General features: G+C 43.2%; 1 protein-coding gene and 2 long non-coding RNA genes across 8 annotated transcripts in view; all 3 read left to right on the forward strand.

The window, feature by feature from the left end:
* Positions 1-10,490, forward strand: part of LOC121019266 (uncharacterized) — a 28,121-nt gene extending 17,631 nt beyond the window's left edge. Inside the window, exons 3-5 of one of the 5 annotated variants that reach the window (XR_005785514.1) lie at positions 5,950-6,092; positions 6,591-6,709; positions 8,876-8,989. This is a non-coding gene — a long non-coding RNA (uncharacterized LOC121019266). Of the gene's footprint in view, positions 1-4,702; positions 4,781-5,949; positions 6,093-6,590; positions 8,178-8,875; positions 8,991-10,199 lie in introns of those variants that run through there. The other 4 variants (XR_005785515.1, XR_005785516.1, XR_005785517.1 and 1 more) reach the window with 4 other exon arrangements.
* A 3,014-nt stretch (positions 10,491-13,504) lies between these two features.
* LOC121019153 (uncharacterized) lies at positions 13,505-14,984 on the forward strand. Of its 2 annotated transcripts, XR_005785479.1 has the most exons (4): positions 13,505-13,631; positions 13,987-14,106; positions 14,193-14,318; positions 14,674-14,984. It is a non-coding gene; the product is annotated as an uncharacterized LOC121019153 (long non-coding RNA). The 2 variants fall into 2 exon arrangements; XR_005785478.1 differs by having other exon boundaries at positions 14,193-14,984.
* A 9,935-nt stretch (positions 14,985-24,919) lies between these two features.
* Positions 24,920-25,247, forward strand: part of EXOC6B (exocyst complex component 6B) — a 616,421-nt gene continuing 616,093 nt past the window's right edge. Inside the window, exon 1 of the mRNA XM_040458548.1 lies at positions 24,920-25,105. The gene's annotated coding sequence lies outside the window, so the exon portion shown is untranslated. The remainder of the gene's footprint in view (positions 25,106-25,247) is intronic.

Here is a 25,247-nt window from a genome sequence, read left to right on the forward strand (position 1 = left end):
TTCTTTTCTTTTCTTTTCTTTTCTTTTCTTTTCTTTTCTTTTCTTTTTTTTCCTCCACTCAGTGTCCCCCTTAAAATTTCTTTCAGGGCGAGTTTAGTGATCACCAACTCCTTTCATTCTTGTTTGTCTGGGAAACTCTTTACCTCTCCTATTCTGAATGACAGCCCTGCTGGATAAAGAATGCTTGGCTGCATATTTTGCCCATTCAGCACAGTGAATATTTCCTGCCACTCCTTTCTGGCCTGCTAGGTTTCAGTGGACAGGTCTGCTGCTAACCTTATGTGTCTACCCTTGTAGGTTATGGATCTTTTGTCCCTAGCTCCTTTCAGAATTCTCTCTTTATCTTTGTATTTTCCAAGCTTCCCTATGATATGTCATGGCGTTGACCTGTTTTTTCATTTCTCGGGAGTTCTCTGTGCCTCTTGGGCTTGAATGCCTGTTTCCTTCCCCAGATTAAGGAAGTTCTCAGCTATAATTTGTTCAAATAAATCTTCTCCCCCTTTTTCCAGTTCTTCTTCTGGGACTCCTATGATATGAATATTGCTTTGCTTTATGGAATCACTAAGTTCTCTAATTCTTTCCCTTGTGATCTAATAATTTCCTTTTTCTCTTTTTTTCAGCTTCATTATTTTCCATAATTTTATCTTCTGTATCACCTAGTCTCTCCTCTGCTTCAATCCTTATTGTGACCGTGTCCACTCAGTTTTGCCTCTCAGTTACAGTATTTTTTATTTCAGTCTGATTAGTTTTTAGGTCTTTGATCTCTGCAGCAAGGGTTTCTCTGGTGTCCTCTATGCTTTTTTCAAGCCCGGGTAGTAGTCTTATAACTGTTATTCTAAATTCTTGTTCAGATCTGTTGCTTGTGTCTGTTTTGAGCAAGTCCCTGGCTGTGATTTCCTCTTGACCTTTCTTTTAGGGACAGTTCCTCCATCTTGTCATTTTGGCTAAGTTTCTGTCTTTTGTGTGTTTAAAAAAATTTTTTTTATGTTTATTAATTTTTGAGAGGCAGAAAGAAACAGAGTGTGAGTGGGATAGGGGCAGAGAGAGAGGGAGACACAGAACCTAAAGCAGGCTCCAGGCTCTGAGCTGTGAGCACAGCCCCATGCAGGTCTTGAACTCCCGAGCCATGAGATTGTGACCTGGGCCGAAGTCAGATGCTTAACTGACTGAGCCACCCAGGCATCCTTCTTTTGTGTGTTTTAAATGCTTGTTATGTTTCCTGAACCTGAGATTAGTGCTGTATTTAAAAGGGGTCATACACTGTCCAGGGCTTGGCACTTCAGAAAGTGTTTCTGGTATATGCTATGTGCACTCTGCTATTGCATCTTGGCCGCTTTTTGTTGCTAGTTAGTCCTCTGCAGAGCTCGTCCTTGCTTCCAGTGGGGAGTGTTTGGACCTTTAACTAGGTGTGCTTTGATTTGTTTGTTGAAGTAACCCTGGAAAAAATGGGCAGTGGGGGAAAGCCTGATCCCCCAAAAAAGAGAAAAGGAAAAGGAACAACAACAAAAAACAAAGAATCAAAAAATTGTAAGTCTGATTCCAAAGAAAAAGAAAGAAAAAAAAAAAAGAAAGGAAAAGGATAAAAAAATATGATCCAAAAAAAAAGAGATAAAAGGAAATTAAAAAAAAAAAAAAAGAAAGAAACTATGAGCCTGATTCCAAAAGAAAAACAAAGAAGAAAGAAAAAAAAGAAAAAAAAAGCAGGTCTGGTCCTATTTTCACCAGAACTGCAGGTGACGTTTTGAAGCACTTGATTTTCAGTACGCTTGGTGCATGTGGGGTGCTGTCTGTCCTGGAGGAGAGGCTCCCTGTGTTGGCTCAGAGTCAGTCTTACCCCAGTAAATAAGCATTTTCCAGGTACACAGTGGTGGGGTTTGGTGTAAGCGGGTCCTGCCTCCATTGGGGCCGCTGTGTTGCTCTCTGAAGTCCCCCTGTGTTGGTGTCAGGGGGGGAAATGGCACCACCCCAATCTCCCAACTCTGGACTGGGGATCTCACACCCTTTGCTGTTCAGGAAGCCCTCACAGAATATCGAGGGTAGTCAGTCCACACTGTACCACAACTCTCTCGCATTTTTTTCTTTGGCACGTGGCTGGTATTCAAAACCCAAAGTCTTAAAGGACCGAGCAGGGAAAGAGAGAGAATCTTAAGCAGGCTCCACATTCAGCACAAAGCCCAATGCGGGGTTCGATCCTATGACCCTGGGATCATGACCTGAGCTGAAATCAAGAGTCAGACACTCAACCAACTGAGCCACACAGGAGCCCCAAGAGGCAAATAATCATACACAGTGTGTACATACAGATATATTTCCAAGCTCTGCCCTCTGAGAGGGTCAAGAAGCAAACACCCCAGTAGCAATGAGCATACGCAGTGCCCAGATCTTGGTTTCTCATACCATTCTCTAATAAAAGAGCCAGGGCTTCTTGGAAAAATGGCTGATTCTAAAATCAGGTGTGAGAAATAGCCTGGAGCGTCCTGTAGTGCCTGAAAGTTAAAAAAAAAAAAAAAGTACTTAAAAAATGAAAATACCTAAAATGATAGGAATATGTCAGAAAGACATGGGAGGCAACTGAAGGTGATCCCAGCAGCCAAAGCAGGACAAATTGAGCAATAAAACCAAATAGTATTGGATTATAACCTATAGTATAAAGTAATTATCCATGAGTCCACATGCTACAAATAAATAAAAGAATAAATGGAGAATAGACAAATCTCCCACACAGATTCCAGATAACTTATGTAGATACCTGAAAGGAGTGTTTATGCTCCATTGTATGCTTTACCTCAAGTTGGGGGAGCATAACTCCCCACCGCTTATGTGTGTACTGTGCATAGCGAATTCTTTCAAATTGTATCGTATGTAAAGGCATAAGAAAGTGGAGAAACATGACAAAAACTACCTCAGCCTGGAAATCAAGATCAACATCAACAGTGATGAATCCTGTTGATACCATGTACCCTTGATGTGATGTGATAGGAATGTCAGTTTACTCTGTGGTCTTCCTCTCCAAAACCCATAATCCCATTATAATCATGAGAAATCACAATGGAATATTCCTCAGCAATGAAAATCAGGAACAAAGTGCTAATCCATGCTACAGCATAGGTGAACTTCATGAAAGTAGCTAGACACAAATAACTATGTTTTGTATGATTTTGTTGGTATAAAATTTCTAGAAAGACCAAAATAATAGAGCAAATCAATTAGGCATAGGCATGAGGGAACTATTTAGGGGTGATAGAAGTGTTCTAAAATGATCATCGTTTTTATGCTCTTAAATTTAAGTTTTTGATCTATTTTAAATTAATTTGTGTATGGTATGAGGTAACAGTCCAACTTGTTTTGTTTTGTTTTTGCCCGTGGATATCCTATTTTCTTAAAAATACTTTGCTGAGCAAATTGGCCTTTTCCTTATTGTCAAAAATTTATTGACCAGAGATGTGAAGATTTATTTCTGGGCTTTTGATTTTATTTCATTGGTCTATATGTCTATCCTAATGCAAGTACTACACTGTTTTAGTGACTGTAGCTTTGTAGTAAGATTTTGAAATTGGGAATTGTGAGTCCTTTAACTTTGTTCTTTTTTTCTCCAAGATTGTTTTGACTATTCAGGGCCCTTTGAAATTTCATGTGAATTTTAGGATGAGCTTTAACATTTCTGGAAAAAAAAAAAAGACCAAAAAATTGCCATTGGGATTTTGATAGGGATTGCATTGAATTTGTATATTTCCAATCCATGAACATGGGATATTTTTACATTTACTTAGGTCTTCTTGAATTTCTTTTAGCAATGTTTTATAGTTTTTAGTATATAAGTCTTGTGTCTCCTTAGATGACTTTATTCCTGAATATTTTTTCCTTTTTGATGATATTTTATTTTATTATTTTAAAGTTTATTTATTTTTGAGAGAGAGACAGAGACAACATGCGTGGGAGAGGGGCAGAGAGAGAGGGAGACACAGAATCCCAAGCAGGCTCTGCACTGCCCAATGTGGGGCCCAAACTCATGAATCGTGAGATCATGACCTGAGCAGAAACCAAAAGCCCCAGGCACCCCATTTTTGATGATATTTTAAATGGAACTGTTTTCTTAATTTTCTTTTTGGACTGTTCATTGCTAGTAAATTGAAATGCAACTGGTTTTTATGTGTTGATTTTGTATCCTGCAACTTTGCTGAAGTCAGTTATTATAACATTTGTGGGTGACTCTGTGTGTGTGTGTGTGTGTGTGTGTGTGTGTGTGTGTGTGTGTGGAGAGAGAGAGAAAGGATGTTTCGTATCCACAAATAGACAATACCTATTTTTTAATGACCTAAAGAACATTTATAAAAATTCATCATGCACATAATGATCTGTATAAATCTCCAAAATTCTCTTAACATAATGTAACAAAATGAAACATAAAGCAATAAAATAATTTTCTAAAAAACCACAGGAAATTCTTAAGCCACATTTTTAAATAGCTCAGTTCAAAGAAGAAATATAAATCCATGCATGAAATAATACCAGTGAGAACATGACTTTAGACAGCAATTGAACTCTGCTCAGGAGAAAATTTATATTACTAAATGTTTTTTATGGAAAGCAAAAAAGACAAAAATGAACCAAGTGCCTTATATATGGTAGGGATCTTTGCAAAAACCAGAAATTAATTCAGACAAAATAAAACAGAAATTTTTTTTTTTTATTCGATTCACAGCCCTGATAGAGATATCCAAAAAACTGGTCCAAAGAGGATAGAAGCCCCAGGTGGCTCTCAGGTTGCTTTCTGAACCAGGTAACAGAAAGAAATGAATCAGCTACAGGATGAATCAGCTACAGCTGTTTTGAGTCTTATCATTTTGCTTAAGATTTAGTTGCCATGGAGAGAGTATAAAATTAGCCTAGGTCAGGTTTCATGTCTATTTTTTAATCTAGAAAAGTGTAGAACCACCGTATTCACTGATGGCTTCACCAAACCCATAGCCCATAAGGAAGGGTTAGTTCCACAGGAAAAACTGGGGTAGTTTATCAGAAGGGACGATGGATACAGAGTGGTGAAAACAAGCTGTCCATTACATACCTTTGGAAGCTAGATTTTTGTGAGGCTGTTGACTATAGCATTTATCTATAGTACCAAAAATTATGAGTGCTCAATATTAACTGAATGGTTAAACAAAACATAGCACATTTAAGATGGCCTATGATGCAGCCATTACAAACGTGTTTTGGATCAATATTTAAAGATTGAGGGGCGCCTGGGTGGCGCAGTCGGTTAGGCGTCCGACTTCAGCCAGGTCACGATCTCGCGGTCCGGGAGTTCGAGCCCCGCGTCAGGCTCTGGGCTGATGGCTCAGAGCCTGGAGCCTGTTTCCGATTCTGTGTCTCCCTCTCTCTCTGCCCCTCCCCCGTTCATGCTCTGTCTCTCTCTGTCCCCAAAATAAATAAACGTTGAAAAAAAAAAAGATTGAGAAATTTGCTACAGAAATATTGAATATAAACTGTGTAGAGCCTGTGAATTAAATTTATTTTATTTTATTTATTTATTAAAAAAAATTTTTTTTAACGTTTATTTATTTTTGAGACAGGGAGAGACAGATCATGAACAGGGGAGGGTCAGAGAGAGGGACACACAGAATCTGAAGCAGGCTCCAGGCTTTGAGCTGTCAGCACAGAGCCCAGCGCGGGGCTAGAACTCACAGACCGCGAGATCATGACATGAGCTGAAGTCGGCCGCTTAACCGACTGAGCCACCCAGGTGCCCCTAAATTTAGTTTAAAAAGTTTTATTTATGCATATAACCAACACCTGAAAAGAATGCATAAAGATGTGATGTGTATGTATGTATATCTACATCCTAATATCTGAATTTGTAATATGACCTTATTTGGAAAGGAGATTTTTGTGGATGTAAAAGTAATTAAATTAATGATCTTGTGATGAGATCATCCTGGATTATCCTCATAGGTCCTAAATCCAACAACCGGTGTCCTTATAAGAGGCAGAAGAGGAGAAGATGCAAACTATAGAGAAGGCCATGGCCATGTGGAAACAGAGATAAAAGAAGCCACAAGCCAAGGAATGTCTAAAGCCATCAGAAGCTGGAAGGGGTAAGAAATGAATCTCTCCTAGATCCTTTGAAGGGAATATAGTCCTCCCGACACCTTAATTTCAGACTTTTTGCTCACCATAACTACGAGGGAATAAATCTCTGTTGTTTTAAGCCATCCAGTTTGTGGTAATTTGTTCCAGTGGCCCTAGGAAACTAGTAATCTCTGTATGCTTAGATAGATGGAAAGATAGAAAAAATATATAAAATTTATTTTCCCAAAATGTCTATATTTTTCCACAACAAAGAGTATTGTTTTAAAATGTGACTGTAGGGGCACCTGGGTGGCTCAGTCGGTTAAGCTTCCGACTCTGACTCAGGTCACGATCTCATAGTCAGTAGGTTCCAGCCCCATATCAGGCTCTGTGCTGACGTAAAAAAAGGAAGGAAGAAAGAAAAAAAAAAGCATTAGGATGTGAATATAAAGAAGGCTAGTACATTTAATGTCAGACAAAACAAAATTTAAGCAAAAAAGTTAAATGTGCCTATATTCTCACAGGCAATTCTGCAGGAGAATGCTGGTCACCGTGATTCAGGGAACCCCCTCCAGCTGTGTCTCCTGTTGGTTACTCTGAATGCCTGGCTCACATGGGGTCTTTCCACTTCCTTCAGGCACAGGTGTCCCCTTCTCCTCCAATCTGAAAGTTTGCTTTATTTCACTTTTACAAAAGACCCACATCAGCACCGACTTTTGCTAGTGGAAGGAAATCTGAAGCGGATTTTCGCCTTTAGGAACTGGTCATTGTTGTTTTGCTTTGTGCCATTTCCGTTTAGGAAAGGGATTATAGGAACATTCTACTTTCAGAAAACAGGGAATCTATTCCCGTCTCCCACCTCCTTCCCTTTGCTTTGGTGTCCTGGTTCAGAAGGTGTCAGGAGGGTGGTTTGGGATTGGGTCTCTCTCCCTCCTCTGCTGCCGCCTAGGTTCCTGCCCTGTCTGACCACAGCATTCAGTGTGCCGGGTCCCCCACGTGTCAGGGAAGGGGGCATGAGACGTTTACAGAGAGGGGTTATTACTGCCTTTCAAGTGCTCACAACCCATGTGGAGGGATAATGAGTAAAACCTGACAGAAACCCACCTGCATCATCCTGTGAATTTCACTATCTTCCTGGTGACTATTTTCTATTCTCTAAGGGCTGAGGTGGGAATTAAAGTTATTATTTCTTGTTGGTAGGGTGGGGATAGAGGGACAGCCGGGCAGTGAAAACACAGCCTAACTTATTTTTGGAAACCTCAGAGCAGAAGCTGTTGTCTTGGTATTCTAGTTGCCCAGTATCCCCAGATTACCCAACAAAGCAGGCGCCATCTAACCAGGCGGATTCTGGAAAGAGTAGCTCATTGGGGAGTCACGGCAGCGTCCACGATCACCAGCAACAGCACCGGGACCGCCGGGGCTGTCCAACCACCACCAGGTGGCACCAAAGCGCAGCCGAGACCTGGAGATTCGCGTCCTGCCACCTCAGATAGGAGAAGTTGGGGATGCCAGAGAATCAGATGCTGCGTGGGTGTCTTGAGAAAGGCCACGGTCCTCTGCTCCCTCCCTTGCCCCCAGGGTCAGAGCTCTCCTGAAAGGATATCCCTCCCCTAGTTAGGGATGTGAGGTCCCAAAGTGGAGACTCTCTGGGAGGACAGGCAGGCACCTGGAGAGGTGTCAAGATGGTATCAGGACCAGAGGACCCGAGGACCTGAGTATGGGAGGTTTCACAAACGTGGCTGGGAGGGGGCCGGCAGAGTAGAAGTGGCCATGAGGTCTGGGCCAGTAGCGCGTGTGCTCAAACCGGGAAGTGAGGGAGACAGGCCAGGAATCTATGTTCTGCATAGCTGTGGCAGGTGACAGGCCTGGGAGGAGAAAACCATCTATCTCAAGGGATGTCACAGCGGGCAGGAAATGGCCTCAAAACATTCGGATGACCTTCCTGGAAGGCAACAAGGGTTCCCCTTACTTAGATGTGGGAAGGAGAAATCCCTAATTGATGGAAAATCCTGAAAAAACAGGAATGCCAGAGTTTGCCTGGAAGTGGCTAATATTTGTGGGTGGTTGGTGGGTTTTATTTTTTTAATGGCCATTAGGAATAATAGGCCTCAGAAAAGAGGACAAGTTTTGTAACAGAAAAATAGAGTTACATTTTGTTTTACCAAAGCTAGATCATGGCTTGTGAAATGCACATCAGCTACAAATATTCTTACAAATTGCACATAAGAAACCTTAATAAACTCCAAAAAGCAGAAATTATACTTAACTATATTCTGTAGCCACATTGTAACCAATAAATATTTAACACACACACACACACAAAACCCAGCCACTTGGAAATCATAAGAGGGGAAAAAATGATTCTAAACAGCACTAGAGTCATACAGAAATCAAAATTACAATACCAGAATCTTTAGAAAAAGAATAAGCAAGAAAACACAACATATCAACACTAAGGTATATGGACAAAGCTATGTTTTCAGATATAAACTCATAGCTTTAAATGCTTCTGTTAGCCAAGACAAAGAGAATTTAATCAACTGAATACGTCACTTAGAATTTTAGAAAAGCAACAAATCCTTAAGAAAGGAGTAAAGAAATAACTGTGGAGGTAAATTAATTAGAAAAAAGAGAAGAGAAAAAAAGTTCTTTTTTAAGAACTAATAGACAAATGCAAAATGTACATCTTTTACTTACTTGTTCTTCGGAAAGTACTTAGCCATTTGTCGGAGCAGAGGGCCCCCTTCCTTCCTTCCAGTTTGCCCACTGTGCCCCTCTAAGGAGAGTCACAATATACCCTCCCTCATAGGTTAGAGCCCACTCCCATAAGATCTGACACAACCTTCAAAATCTTGAAGTTCCTACACCTGCATAACTGGGACAAGATTGGGATGTTCTTGAGGATGACAGCAGGTTGGTATGGGTCATTGACCAGTTGGAAAGGGCTTACACTTATGTGTGTTTGTGTGTGTGTGTGTGCAAGTGTAAGGGCGTACATGGTGTGTGGGTGTGTACAAGTATGATGTACAAGTGTGGGTGTGTGCGCACAAGTGTGGTATGTACATATGTGGGTATGGGTATACAGGTGGAGGAGTATGTTTTCTTTTATTTAAGAAAAAATTAAAAAAAATTTTTTTTAAAGTTTTTATTTATTTTTGAGACAGGGAGAGACAGAGCATGAACAGGGGAGGGTCAGAGAGAGGGAGACACAGAATCTGAAGCAGGCTCCAGGCTCTGAGCTGTCAGCACAGAGCCTGACGCATGGCTCAGACTCACGGACTGTGAGATCATGACCTGAGCCGGAGTCAGACATTTAACCGACTGAGCCACCCAGGTGCCCCAAGAAAATTTTTTTAAATGTTTACTTAATTTTGAGAGAGACAGAGTGTGAGCGGGGGGGGGCCCCCCAGAAAGAGAGGGAGAATCTGAAGCAGGCTCGAGGCTCTGAGCTGTCAGCACAGAGCCCAATGTGGGGCCTGAGGTCACAAACGGCGAGATCAAGACCTGGGCGAAAGTTGGATGTTTAACTGACTGAGCGACCCAGGCACCCCGGTTGCTTTCTTTCAATCCTAGAATTATTCTGAATTGTTGAAACCAGGTGGTCTCCAAGCATCCAATCCCAACACAGAAGTTCATTTTTTATGTGTTCTACAACCACTGGTAGGCATGTATTATGAAACAAGAATTTCAGTGGGTTCAAATTATGTACCCAAAACCAAAAAAGGAACTACCGGAAAGGAACTATTTTGATTTTCTTGTCCACCTATATCAATGATCTCTAATAACAGCACCATATACCAGGGACTCAGTGCCAAACAATCATTATCTCAGTTAACATTTCATTGTGTAGGAAGTGCTATTATTTATTCCCAAGAGATAGGGCTCACAGAAGGGTTAAAGTGATTTGCCCTGCATCACACAGCTATCCTAATGCTGACCCTCAGTGAGGTTTGGATGGCTCCCAAGATGCCACTTTTATCATTATTCTATAAAAAGTATTATAAGTATTTTTATCAGTATTTTGAAAGTATTTTAAGGATTTTTTTTCTCCGATGCTTTGAAAATTATTTTTTCTCCATTCTTGTTGTATGCATTTAAAAGATAATATGTATGTCTGCCTTGGTCTTTTTCAGCCCTAGATATGACCCCAACCAGGATTCCCAGTGTAACCAGAGCATGGGACACCATGTTGTGGTATGACCTCTGTGAGATGGCCACAGAATCTGAAGGTTTTTCACTTGCATAAAGTCCAGACCCCTTCTTGCCCTGTAAGAATCTGCCCAGGTGGGAAGACCTCCTTGTTCTCATAACCCTTTGGTCTCTAGTCTGGCTTCAGAATCTACTCTTCATCATTCTGCTGTCCTGCTTCTCACAAATGAGCAAATATGGCACCGACTTGCATTAAAACACCGCTGTTGCTGGTACATAGTGAATTTTCTGTACTTGAGTCCTGTTCAAGATACAACACATAAAACAACTACCTTATGGCGTTAAAGAAATTCAGTTATTTTGAGGGGGCACCTAGATGACTCAGTTGGTTAAGCATCCAACTCTTGAGTTAGGCTGAGGTCATGATCTGGTTGTGAGATCAAGCCCCATATTGGGCTTCTTACAGGGCATGGAGCCTGCTTAAGCTTCTCTCTCTCTCTCTCTCTCTCTCTCTCTCTCTGTATGTTTCTCTCTCCCTCTCCTGTTGTTCCTCCCCTGCTCGCTCGCTCTCTCTCTCTCTCTCTCTCTCTCAAGAAAGAAGGAAAGAAAGAAAGAATGAAAGAAATTTGGTTATTTTTTCACAAAGTGGTTTTTTTGGGGGAGGGCACAAGAGAGCAACAGGCAGAGAGAGGAGAGGGGGAGAGAGAGAAGTGGGGCTCACCCAAAGCAGGACTTGAACTCAGGAACTATGAGATCATGACCTGAGCCAAAGCCAGATGTTTAACCAACGGAGTCATCCAGGTACCCAGTGTTTGTTTTATTTTTTTATTTTTTTTTATTTTTTATTTATATATGAAATTTATTGTCAAATTGGTTTCCATACAACACCCACTGCTCATCCCAAAAGGTGCCCTCCTCAATACCCATCACCCACCCTCTCCTCCCTCCCACCCCCCATCAACCCTCAGTTTGCTCTCAGTTCTCAACAGTCTCTTATGCTTTGGCCCTCTCCCACTCTAACCTCTTTTTTTTTTTTTTTTCCTTCCCCTCCCCCATGGGTTCCTGTTAAGTTTCTCAGGATCCACATAAGAGTGAAACCATATGGTATCTGTCTTTCTCTGTATGGCTTATTACACTTAGCATCACACTCTCCAGTTCCATCCACGTTGCTACAAAAGGCCATATTTCATTTTTTCTCATTGCCACGTAGTATTCCATAGTGTATATAAACCACAATTTCTTTATCCATTCATCAGTTGATGGACATTTAGGCTCTTTCCATAATTTGGCTATTGTTGGGAGTGCTGCTATGAACATTGGGGTACAAGTGCCCCTATGCCTCAGTACTCCTGTGTCCCTTGGATAAATTCCTAGCAGTGCTATTGCTGGGTCATAGGGTAGGTCTATTTTTAATTTTCTGAGGAACCTCCACACTGCTTTCCAGAGCGGCTGCACCAATTTGCATTCCCACCAACAGTGCAAGAGGGTTCCCATTTCTCCACATCCTCTCCAGCATCTATAGTCTCCTGATGTGTTCATTTTGGCCACTCTGACTGGCGTGAGGTGATATCTGAGTGTGGTTTTGATTTGTATTTCCCTGATAAGGAGCGACGCTGAACATCTTTTCATGTGCCTGTTGGCCATCCGGATGTCTTCTTTAGAGAAGTGTCTATTCATGTTTTCTGCCCATTTCTTCATTGGGTTATTTGCTTTTCGGGTGTGGAGTTTGGTGAGCTCTTTATAGATTTTGGATACTAGCCCTTTGTCCGATATGTCATTTGCAAATATCTTTTCCCATTCCGTTGGTTGCCTTTTAGTTTTGTTGGTTGTTTCCTTTGCTGTGCAGAAGCTTTTGATCTTCATAAGGTCCCAGTAATTCACTTTTGCTTTTAATTCCCTTGCCTTTGGGGATGTGTCGAGTAAGAGATTGCTACGGCTGAGGTCAGAGAGGTCTTTTCCTGCTTTCTCCTCTAGGGTTTTGATGGTTTCCTGTCTCACATTCAGGTCCTTGATCCATTTTGAGTTTATTTTTGTGAATGGTGTGAGAAAGTGGTCTAGTTTCAACCTTCTGCATGTTGCTGTCCAGTTCTCCCAGCACCATTTGTTAAAGAGACTGTCTTTTTTCCATTGGATGTTCTTTCCTGCTTTGTCAAAGATGAGTTGGCCATACGTTTGTGGGTCTAGTTCTGGGGTTTCTATTCTATTCCATTGGTCTATGTGTCTGTTTTTGTGCCAACCCAGTGTTTGTTTTAATTTGTTAATACTGTAAGGTGTTCCTGATTTGCCACTTCATCAGTTTTCCCCCCAAATTTTGTCATCTAATCGTGTTTTTTTAAGGTAGTCTTCTTCTTTTTAAATGTTTATTTTTGAGAGAGAGAGAGCACAAGCAGGGGAGGGGCGGGGGGGGCAGGATTTGAAGCGGGCTCCATGCTGACAGCAGCGAGCCAGATGTGGGGCTTGAACTCATGAACCATGAGATCATGACCTGAGTGGAAGTTAGACGCTTAACTGACTGAGCCACCCAGGTGCCCCTTGGCATCTAATCTTAAGTAAAATCCATGGCCTCCCTACACCTTACAAAATCTGAGCATTGGGAAAGCATCCCAAACGGGCAAAGACTAAAATTCCTAAAACTGCCTTGGCGTCACTAAGGTTTGGTAGACCTGGCTCTATCTGCCTGCAATTATCATTGGTTTCTCTGAGCTCTGGCATAAGTTTGCAGTGGTTTTTGCCTTTCCTCTTTGTTCTGTGTTTTATGGGTGCTTTCCCGGGAAGTTGGGAGAAGCTGTGTTGAGGACGGTTAGCCAGAACAGCCTTTGAAAACACCGTTGGGCTGAATCTCTGACAGTCCCGTGGAACAGCCAGATGCTGAATTTGAAGGTTCCTGGAGTGGCACTGGGGCCAGTGGAAACCTCCCTTCTCCTTCCGTCCCTCACCTCCAGGCTCCCTTCTCCCTTCTTCGGGAAGGCAAGTGAAGCCTGGCTAGATACGAGTGTCTGTGGCCCTGGAAAAGACTCTCCTGATGGCCCCAGGAGGATAAAAGCCAGAAGGATTATCTAGACTCATTCAAAAAAAATTCTGCCCTCTTCTCTGAGTTCAGTCATGGCTGAGGGTGAGTCTCCTTGTGGCTCTTCCTCCTCCATGACGCTCTTATTGACCAGGGCTTCTTGGGGTCTGTGCTCCTGACCATGGTGTGTCACCACCGCTGGGTGAAGCCCCCACCTCACAAATGTCTTTGTTGTCACTGCAGCTACTCTCTCATGAGGTCTCAGACAGACATTTGGGAGCATTGGCCCTTGCAGTGTGAGTGAGGCAGAGAGGGTGTGACCTGCCTCAGCACCCGGAGACCCCACTCTGAAGGCTGGGGACCACCACTGTGGCAGTTTCTCCCACCACCATCATCTCCCCATCGCCAGGTGTCCCAGCCCCTGACAAGCCTTTAGGGTTTTCTTCCTCTGTATTTCGCAGTTGAGGGAAATGACACCAAAGAGTTGCATTCATTTAACAGACCCCTTATGTCTGAAGGAGGAAGAGGAATGGGAATGAAGAGACGGGGATTTGGAGGGAGGAGGACGCAGGCCAAGGAGCTAGGGTGAAGGGCAGCATAGGTGGCTGCAGTTTGGGTAGTGAGGGGGGAGTGGCACAAGGTAAGGGAAGGAGTTGAGGGTCTTTATCATGATGGCAATGTAGAGCCATTCAAGGGTTTGAAACAGATTAGTGACATAATGTGATTTGTATTCTAAAAAAAATCTGTACAATGACTTGGAACAGGACAAGCACATCAGGAGGCTATGGCTCTGATCTGAGTGAGGCAATGGTAGCATAGGTGTGGAGAGAAGACCTATTGGGAATCTGGGAGCGAGGAATGAAAGATGAGTTTACGACGCAAGGGTAAGGTCACACTCACCCTTCCATGCCCATGCATGCCTACATTCACACTTGTACTTCACCTTCCCCTGTCACTTGGTGCTTTGCAGAATGCAGGGATACCAGCAGATGCCCACATCCCTGCGGTTCTTTCTCTGTCAGTATCCTTGGAGGGAAGTTTTCTCTGTCAGTCATCTTAGAAGGAGAACTTGGATACAGTGGCTTTGGATTAGGAGGTAAACATCGGACAGGAGAGCTGAGAAGAGTGAAATCCCAAGGCGCAGGTCACAGGAGCTCAACAAATCTGTGACTTCATCTCACCAGGCCCTCCCTGAGAAACTCTGGAGAAAGGGTAGCCAGCCACTCCTCTGTAGACCTAACTCCCTGGGTCCTGGTCCCTGGAGAAGCTGCACCAGAGTGCCATGGTGACAGCGGTCACGTGAGAGATGTAGGCCCCCACCTCTGCACCCCGAGGACTCCCTGTACCACAGGTAGAAGGAGGTTTGGGAGCAGGACCCCTGGGCTTTCATGCAGGGCCTCTTAATTGTCTTGGGGACAGACACAGCTGAGGGATGGTGTTTCTGACTTCAGCCCTCCACAAAGGGCTAGTCTAGCCCAGCCTGGGGGGGAAGCTTAGGGGGAGCGGCTACAAGACCAAAGGGGAGGAAACACCAGAAGCCACAGAGGAAGGAACAGGTGCTGAGAGAGAGAAATGCTGCTGGCCTCCAGGCAACAATCAAAATTAAGGAAATGCTCAAATAAATGACAGGATGGGGGCATCTGGAAAGAACACAGGAACCAACCTGGGGGAGCCCTCAGTGGCCAAAGCTGGAACAATCTGAGCAATACAGTAAATAATGTAGTGTTGGGTTGTTACCCAAAACATAAAAATTGATGTTTGAATAAGTAAGTAAATGGGGGGAGGGGATCCTCCTTTCCCAAAAATTTCATTTATCTTATGTAGATATTCCTCCTGGGGGGTGGAGCTTCTTTGTTCCCTTTCCACACATGAGAATGAACTTGACTTAGTGGCTGAACTCCAAAGAACAGAGTTTGGAAAGGCAAAAATAGTAATACTAGGGACGCCTGGGTGGCTCAGTCGGCTAAGTGTTTGACTTGGGCTCAGGTCTTGATCTCACAGCTCTCTGCTCTCAGTGTGGAACCTGCTTCAGTTCCGTTTGTCTCCCTCTCTTTCTGTCCTTCCCCAGCTCATGCTTTCTCTCTGTCTCAAAAACAAAAAATACAAAAAATAGTAATATTACCATGGAGAAACTGTGTACCTTAGCCATGTGATCAAGGTAAACATCACCAGTGATGTGTAGATTTATGTGCCACCTGCTATGACGCAAAGAGAAGCCACTTCACCTCTGTGGTATTCTTTCCAGAGGCTCAGAGCTCTAGTCTAGTCATGAGAAAAATGTCAGTCAAACTGAAATTGAGTGGTATCCTATGAAATACCTGACCAGTATTGCTCAAGGTATTCACACAAGGAAAGCCTGAAAAACTGTCACAGACTGGGGAAGACTCAGGGACAGGATAACTAAATGCAGTGTGATTCCCTGGATTGGATCCTGGAGGAGAAAGAGGACATTAACAGAAAAATCCAGTGAAATCCAGAGTTTATTTAGCAGAAATGTCCCAATATTTGTCTTTCAGTTTTGACAATGTATCATATATTGACCTACATAAAAAGGTAAACTGAGGTGAGCTCAAATTACGAGAAACTGGGTTTATTCGGAACGAATGGAGGAATTGCCTTTCAGGAAATGCATGCTATAGCAAGCTACAGGCGTGTCTTCTGAGAGTTTGGGCAGACTAATTTATGGGTGAGGGGTGCAAAGAGAAGGCAGTCCAGCCAGAGTCCAAGCAGTAAGTTCGTTGGCTTGAGGATGGGGAGATGATCTTTGTGGATGTTCATTGGTTAGGACATAAGTCTCAGTCTTCTGTAAATTGGGCATTTATGGGAAAACAGTCTTTCAGTTCCTAAGTTCCATTCTTTTTTTTTTTTTTTTTTTTTTTAATTTTTAAGGTTTATTCATTTTCAGAGACAGAGAGACAGAGCGTGAGTGGGGGAGGGGCAGAGGGAGAGGGAGACACAGAATCTGAAACAGGCTTCAGGCTCTGAGCTGTCAGCACAGAGCCTGATGGGGGGCCCGAACTCACAGAAGGCTTGATCATGACCTGAGAGGAAGTTGGACGCTCAACCAACTGAGCCACCCACGCGCCCCCCTAAGTTCCATTCTTCTGAAGGTGCACACATGAGATTCGCCAATTCATATCCTCCAGTTCCATTTTAGATTGGAACCCTTTCACACATGTAATGTAACATGATAACATCAGGGGAGACCGAAACTGGGTGAGGGGTGTACAGGAGCTCTCTATACTATTTTCACAATTTTTCTCAAAATCTGAAATTATTCCAAATAGCAAGCTTATTAAAAATATGTATCTAGGAGATTATTGATTCAATACCAGGTGAGCTTTCTCATTTGTTTTTTTTTTTTTCAGTATATGAAATTTATTGTCAAATTGGTTTCCATACAACACCCAGTGCTCATCCCAAAAGGTGCCCTCCTCAATACCCATCACCCACCCTCCCCTCCTTCCCACCCCCCATCAACCCTCAGTTTGTTCTCAGTTTTTAAGAGTCTCTTATGCTTTGGCTCTCTCCCACTCTAACCTCTTTTTTTTTTTTTTCCCTTCCCCTCCCCCATGGGTTTCTGTTAAGTTTCTCAGGATCCACATAAGAGTGAAAACATACGGTATCTGTCTTTCTCTGTATGACTTATTTCATTTACATAATACTCTCCAGTTCCATCCACGTTGCTACAAAAGGCCATATTTCATTCTTTCTCATTGCCACATAGTATTCCATTGTGTATATAAACCACAATTTCTTTATCTATTCATCAGTTGACGGACATTTAGGCTCTTCCCATAATTTGGCTATTGTTGAAAAGCGCTGCTATAAACATTGGGTACAAGTGCCCCTATGCATCAGCACTCCTGTATCCCTTGGGTAAATTCCCAGTAGTGCTATTGCTGGGTCATAGAGTAGATCTATTTTTAATTTTTTGAGGAACCTCCACACTGTTTTCCAGAGCGGCTGCACCAGTTTGCATTCCCACCAACAGTGCAAGAGGGTTCCCATTTCTCCACATCCTCTCCAGCATCTAGTCTCCTGATGTGTTCATTTTAGCCACTCTGACTGGCGTGAGGTGATATCTCAGTGTGGTTTTGATTTGTATTTCCTTAATAAGGAGCGACGTTGAGCATCTTTTCATGTACCTGTTGGCCATCTGGATGTCTTCTTTAGAGAAGTGTCTATTCATGTTTTCTGCCCATTTCTTCACTGGATTATTTGTTTTTTTGGTGTGGAGTTTGAGGAGTTCTTTATAGATTTTGGATACTAGCCCTTTGTCCGATATGCCATTTGCAAATATCTTTTCCCATTCCGTTGGTTGCCTTTTAGTTTTGTTGATTGTTTCCTTTGCAGTGCAGAAGCTTTTTATCTTGATGAGGTCCCAGTAGTTCATTTTTGCTTTTAATTCCCTTGCCTTTGGGGATGTGTCAAGTAAGAAATTGCTGTGGCTGAGGTCAGAGAGGTTTTTTCCTGCTTTCCCCTCTAGGGTTTTGATGGTTTCCTGTCTCACATTCAGGTCCTTTATCCATTTTGAGTTTATTTTTGTGAATGGTATAAGACAGTGGTCGCAATAAAGTATTTTTAAGATATAAACCTTGTTCTTTTTGACATAATTCTGTTGCACACTAATAGACTACAGTGTAGGTTAAACAACTTTTATGTGTACTGGGAACCAAAAAAATTCATTTGACTTGCTTTATTGCAATATTTGCTTTATTGCGGTGGTCTGGAACTGAACCTACAATATCTCCAAGGTATGCCTTTAATTTATTAACCATTTCTCTACTGATGGACATTTCCAGTCTTTTTGCTACTACAAACAGTGGTACATGGATGGTACCATTTACACATATGTGGGAATATCTGTAGAATAAACTTCTACTAGTGCATCTGTTGGATTACAAAATACTGGCACTTATTTTGATCAATAGTGCCAAATTGCCTTCCCTAGAGGTTGAACTAATTTATACTTATACCAGCGATGTAGGAAATGACTCTTTCCCCATTACCCTTCCAACCTTGGTTCTAATCAAACCAGTTATAGAGCCAATGCACCCCTCCTTGGGTGTGATTAAATTGTTAGAGAACTCGCAGAACTAAGGAAACCAGTTTGCTTCTTAGGTTACCAGTTTATACAAAGGGTATCAAAGGTGCAAATGAACAGCCAGATAAAGAGGTATATCAGGGTTTGTCCAGGAGGGATCTGAACCCAGGAGCTTACATCCCTGTGTGTTTCAGGGTGCACCACCCTCCTGGCACAGGTTGCCTTCTGGTTCACTAACCTGGAAGCTCTCCAAACCCCAAAGTTCAGGGATTTTTTTGGAGCCTCATTATGTAGGTGTGGCTGATTAAATCATTGACCGCTGGTAATTGAACTCAATCTCTAGCCCCTCTTCTCTCCCTAAAGGTTGAGGGTGGAGTTTAAATTTACAAAGCAGTTTGGTTTCCCTGGCAACCAGCTTCCTTCCTTAGGTTGCCTAAGGGCTTTTCAATAGTAACCTTATTAACATAAACTCCTGTGTGGTTGAAAGAGCTTGTTATGAATAACAAGACACCCATTTCACCTTTCCCACTCAGGTACTGAGGACAAAAGACCAAATATTATAACAAAAGGTGATCCCATTGCTCTAATCCCTTAGGAAATTCCAAGGGTTTTGGGAGCTCTGAGCCAGGAACCATGGGTGAAGACAAAAGTATATACTTATTATAAATTACAATATCATAGGTTTATAATAGTATGTGGTAGGCAGAATAGTGGCCCCCAAGGAATTCTGTGTTCTGATTCCTAGAATCTATGAACGTGTTACCTTACATGACAAAAGGGACTTTACAGATGTTAAGGATCTTGCATTGGCAGTTTGTCCAGAATGTTCTAGGTGGGCCCAATGTGAGGTGACTTATAAGGGCCTTGATAAGTGAAAGAGGGATGCAGGAGAGTCTGGGTCAGAGAAGGAGTTGTAATGACAAAAGCAGAGGTCAGAGTGACAGGATTGGTGGTTTTGAAAGGAATGCAATTAGCAGATAGAAGCTGTGAAAAGGGAGGAAGTGGATTTTCCCCTAGATCCTTGAGAAGGAACACAGTCCAGCTGGTGTTGATTTTAGCCCAGTGAGACCCATTTCAGACTTCCAACCTATAGAACTATAAGAGGATACATTTGTATTGTCTCAGGGCACTATGTTTTTGGAAATTTGTGACAGGAGCAATAGGGAACCAATACATGGTAGTGGTGGTATAATTTTTATATTTTAGAAAGATGGCTCCATCACCTCTCCACCACTTCAGAACACTTTCGTCTCTACCCTACTTCCTGTTGCAATGGGTGAATATCCCAGCCTCTGTCAACAGCCAGTGGTAACTCCCCAAAAGACGATCAGTAAAGTTCGTTTATCTCGTTAAGCTTGGTTAGACTCACTGCAATAAGGGAGAATTCCACTTGCTGGAATCTTAGTGGTGTCTCCAAATAGAGACATGAGGACAGGATATATATAGTTTTAGGGCCAGGGCTGTGTGATTTTAAGGTGGGTCTTGAAAGGAGGAGAGCTGGTTAGGATCGAGCACGTGTATAACCGTTTTGGAATGGTGGGCATGAGGTGAAGTCATTAGGTGAAGGTCTGAAGGAGTCTTGATGAACAAGTCATTTTAGTGGGGTCACAGCCTCATCTCCCAGGAACAGATATCTCCTGGAGCCACCAGCTAAGTTATTGTTGCTGGATTTCAGTATTGTTTAATACAAGGACAGGACAGTATGCCCAGTCCCTGTATTGTTAAATACACGAACTGGGACTTAGGCCGGCATCAACTCTCACCAGAAACTCCACTAGTGGTCTAGACCTCATTCCTTCTCTTTACTCAAAGGCTTTGTCCTACAACTTTGTCTCTCTCTTTAGCATGGTCATTTCTCTCTCTGCTAGATCATTCCATCTTGAGAACTAAACTAAACTAAACTAAACATCTCCCCACAGGCCCCTTTGACATCTGTCCCATCTCTGTTTCCCCTTATAGAAAAACTTCTTGAGAGAGTTGTCCATGGTTATTGTGATCACCTCTTTACCTTCCGTTCCAGCCACTCTCTCTCCTCTGCCCCATACAACCCCACCACATTAGCCTTCCTTAGGCTCCCAGAACATTTCAAACATGTTTCTGGGGTGCCCGGGTGGCTCACTCAGTTAAGCATCCGACTCTTGATTTTGGCTCGGGTTATGATCTCACGATTCCGTGAAACTGAGTCCGTGTTGGGCTCTGCACTGACAGCTGACAGGGTGGAGCCTGCTTGGGATTCTCTCTCTCTCTCTCTCTCTCTCTCTCTCTCTCTGCCCCTCTCCTGCTTGCACTGGCCTCCCTCTCAAAATAAATAAATAAACTTTAAAATAATCACCACCACCACCACAACAAACTGTGTTCAGAGCTCGGGTTAAATGTCATTTCCTCAGAGATACCTTCTCTGACCATCAATCTACACATTATGTGTGCAGGTGCTATTAGGCCACTCCGCTTTAAAAAAAAATTTATGTATTTTTATGGTGGCAAGATATACATAACAACATTTACCATCTTAATCTTAAGTGTATAATTCAGTGGCATTAAGTACGTTCACATGGTTGGATAACCATCGTCACCAACCATCTCCAGAACTTCTTCATCTTCCCAAATTTAGACTGCATATCCATGAAACAACAACTCTCACCCCCCTCTGCACCTCCAGCCCCTGCCAACCGTGATTTAATTTCGGGCTCTATGAATTGGCCTCTTTTCGGTACCTCATGAAAGTGGAATCACGTGATATTTGTCATTTTGTATCTAGCTTATTTTAGTTAGCATTACGTCTTCAAGGTTCAACCGTGTTGTGGCAGGTGTCAGAATTCCATTCCTGGGGCCCCTGGCTGGCTCAGTCGGTGGAGCATGTGACTCTTAATCTTGGGGTTGTAGATTCGAGCCCCATGTTGGGGATAGAGATTACTTAAAAAGAAAATCTTAAAAAAATTCCATTCCTTTTTAAGGTTGACTCATATTAATATATATATATATAAATATATAATATATTATATGTATACATACACAGAGAAGAATGGACACTTGGGTAGTTTCCATCATTTGGTTATTGTGAATAATGCTATTGTGAATATTAGGGTACAAGCATCTGTTCGAGTCCCTGGTTCCAGTTCTTTTGGATATATACCCAGAAGTGGAATTGCCAGATCATATGGTAATTCTGTGCTTAACTATTTGAGGAACTGCCATGCTTGTTTCTACAGTAGTGACACCATTTTATATTCACACCAGTACTCATAAATGTTCCCATTTCTCCACATCCACACCAACCCTCGTTATTTTTTTTTTTTTAAATAAATAATCTTCCTAATGGGTGTGAAGTGGTATATCACTCCATTTTAATTCGGTAAATAGCCCCTGTAAGTAGCTGAGATTTTACACACGCATGCGACACAAACACACACACACACATTTTTATTCTTCTGCACCTGTGCTGTAAGCTCTGTAAGAACAAGGATCTTTGTCTCTCTCGTTTACCACTGTGTCTCTAGCATCTGAGAGTACTTCGCAGGCAATAACAACAGTAATGACAAGAGCCACAACAAATACCAGAGCCAACATTGATGCAGCACTTACTATGTGCCAGGCACTGTTTTATGACAATATAATCATGCTGTAAGAGAGGTGTTCTTATCATCCTGATTTACAGGGAGTTGAGGCACAGGGTATTTTCCCCAGGTTACACAGTTAGTGTCACTGTAGTTGCTCAAAAAATGATTTTGGAATGGAAGTGCAAAGGGAATGAATGATGGGGAAGGAGGATTTTAGGGAAATGAGTTGGTGAACTATTGCAGGAGTCCTGGCAGAAGATGTTCAACCTTGCCTTCTGATGGTAGCGGTGGTGCTAGACAAAGGGTGGGGGAATCCAAGTCACCGCAGATGTAGAACCATTGATAAGACTGTGGTGTAAATGTGTATTCAGGAACGTCTCTAGTGTGCCCAGGATGAGCTTGTCTAAGACGGGCACATGGGTTGTGAGAGGGAGGTTAAGACAGACTTGTGGAGATGAAGGAAAAACTAACCCCAGACACCCCTGATCACACCATACACATTTGGACTTGGTTTTTTCAGTGTAGCACTTGATTGTATTCTGTCTTTGTGAAGTTGCCTGTTTGCTGTAGAGAATGATGTCTTGAGCTTTTACACGGGCTCTTACTCTGCTGATTTCCTTCTCTCATTCCAAGGAGGCAGTTTGGCTTTGGATACCATGGTCTCAGAGCCATCTACATGGCAAGACACAAATGAAAGTAGTCAGAGGAAAGTCTGAGTTCCTCAGTGGCTTCATCCTAGGCCATCGGGAGAGGGAGCATGCTAGTGTCTGATGGGAGAAGGCTAAAGTGGAGAGGGTAGAAGGGAGGGCAGAGTTTTTCAAGATTTGCGAAGTGACTTAGGGGTTCCCAAGCATGTGGGAACTTCGGCCTGTCCCCTTGGGGTGCCCCGTGGGGGTAGTGAGACAGGACAAAAGGATGGCCATCTAGTGTACCCCAGACACCAGGGTTACTAACCCCACAAGGCTTACTTAGGGGAAGGGCGGTTTGGAGACTGTAGAGCAACTTCATAGGACCCCCGGGGCGGGGACAATGAACATGTCAGTTGAGGAGCCCCTCTGAATGTTCTGTTCCAGACAATACCCTGGGCCTCTGTCCAAGCCTGAATTGAGACTGAATTTCTGCCAGCCAGAGAGTTGAGGTAGATTCAGTTTGATTGAAGGGGATTATAGTAATGCACCAATTCTTGCGTGCCCAGTTTATAAAGCAAAATTTAGACTTGCTTTGTGTGTAATAGTTGGCTTCTCTAGATGAGACGAGACACTCTCCAAATGCAGGGAGAGTGCATTCATTTGGTCAATAAAGATTTGTTAAGGACCTACTGTATGCCAGGCACTGATCTAGATACTAGGTATACATTAAGCAGATCAGACATGGTCCTGCAGCCTTGGATTTATAGCGGGGGAGGAAGGAAGGAAGGAAGGAAGGAAGGAAGGAAGGAAGGAAGGAAGGAAGGAAGGAATAAATAAAAACAAGTATATAATTAGAAGTGGGGATGAGTGCTATGAAGCAAAGGAATGGGGTCTTCATCTTGGCAGCTGAGATTCTAACTTGGGAGCTAGCCCCTAAGCCAGTGGTGTTACCGCAGAGGAACTCAGTGCACTAACTCAGCCCCCACCCGCAGCTCCTCTACAGAAGCAACACCTTGACCAAGCCCCGAGGTCCCTGGCTTGATTGCTACTTCTTTAGTGGCCAGACCTGCCAGATCTTTTCAATGCGGACTTTCAGTACTTCAAACACCATGCTCAAGTTGTCAGGCACATCAGTGCCATTCTTTGTTACTGGCTCTGAGGAGGTGACTAACCTAAGTCCTACTAACTCCCACTCATCCTGCGGATCGCAACAGAAATGTGAATTGTGAACAGAAATGTAAATTGTGAAGCCCGAATGGTCCAGATTTGGGTGTGTTTGAGGGGCTGGTGCAGCTGGAGGGCGCAAACACAGGAAGAGCGGTGCAGGATGGAGCTGGGTGGCGGGGGTGGGGAGTCAGGAGGAAGGTGCACAGGACCATGGTTTAAGTTTGGGTTTTGTTCTAAGTTCAGTGGGAACGATGTGAGGATTTGAAGCTGAGGAATATCTGTCTCATTTGTGTTTTCATTTTTTTTATTCTTTTTTATTTTTTTTAATATGAATTTATTGTCAACTTGGTTTCCATACACCACCTCATTTGTGTTTTCAACCATATCCCATCATGCCAGGTATTTGGGTTAATGACTATTTGATTGGTTGATGATTACTTGCCAAAATGAATTAAACTAGGGGTTGGTGGGTGGAGGGGAGAAGCCCTCTGTGGAGATGGCTTCCTTATGGCTAACAAAGACTGACAAGTTAAAAACCCAAAAGTTCAGGGTTGGAAGGCCTTACACGTTTCCAACTACTTAAAAAAATTTTTTTTAATGTTTCTTTTTGAGAGAGAGAGAGACAGAGAGAGCATGAGCGGGGAGGGGCAGAGAGAGAGGGAGACACAGAATCCGAAGCAGGCTCCAGGCTCAGAGCTGTCAGCACAGAGCTGGATGCGGGGCTTGAACTCATGAACTGTGAGATCATGACCTGAGCTGAAGTTGGGCGCTTAACCCACTGAGCCACCCAGGCACCCCTCCAACTGCTTTAAAGTAGAGCGGCCCCGTGACAGTCAGGTCCTGGAAAAGTTGACAAGTTGTCCTAATTTACTCTTGCTTTGCTTCTCCTTTCTGCAGTCTGACAAGACCATTGGGGAAGTTTTTTTTTTTTTTTTTTTTTTTTAATTCCCTGTGTTTCCTGTGTTATGTTGGTGTGTCAGAGATTCCAGGCAGTGTATGTGTAGAGCAAAGTAGTGAGTGAAGCTTACCATTTTCAGGGACAGGCAGATTAGGGTGAGAGGAAGAAAAGCTGCTCACACATGAAATGAGACCTTTGGGCAAAGGAAAGGACCCCCCAAAATCATGATGACAGAAGTTGTCTCAGGCAGGAGCATGTGGACGAGGTCGCAGTTCCTTACTAAGCCCTATGGAAACATGGGTGATGTCAGTATGATTGTGACCTCAAGGGTCTGGCAGAGCAGGAGGGTGACATCACTGCCCAGGGGACCCAGTGAGCTCAGACTCCAGGGAGGCCTCCTCACAGCCCCTAAAGAGGCGGGAGCAGCAAACATGATGATGAAGAGAGCCCTAGGGGCTGAGCTGCTTTCATCAGCTGTTCAATTATTGTTCTTTTCCTTCACCCTCCTGCCGGCATAGAATTGTACCTCAGGACTGGGCAGAGAGACAGAAAGAAGGAGCACTGAGGCTCTGTACCCAAGACATGGTAGGTCGTGTGGGGTGAGCTATCAGCTGGGGCAAGCCCCTGTCCCCAAGGAGCTCATGGTACAGGTGGACAGACAGACTTGAAAACCAGTAAAACAGGGGCGCCTGGGTGGCTCAGTCGGTTGGGCGTCCGACTTCGGCTC

This window comes from Herpailurus yagouaroundi, unplaced genomic scaffold (assembly GCF_014898765.1).
Source record: "Herpailurus yagouaroundi ecotype Mexico unplaced genomic scaffold, PumYag 221, whole genome shotgun sequence".
Lineage (NCBI taxonomy): Eukaryota > Metazoa > Chordata > Mammalia > Carnivora > Felidae > Herpailurus > Herpailurus yagouaroundi.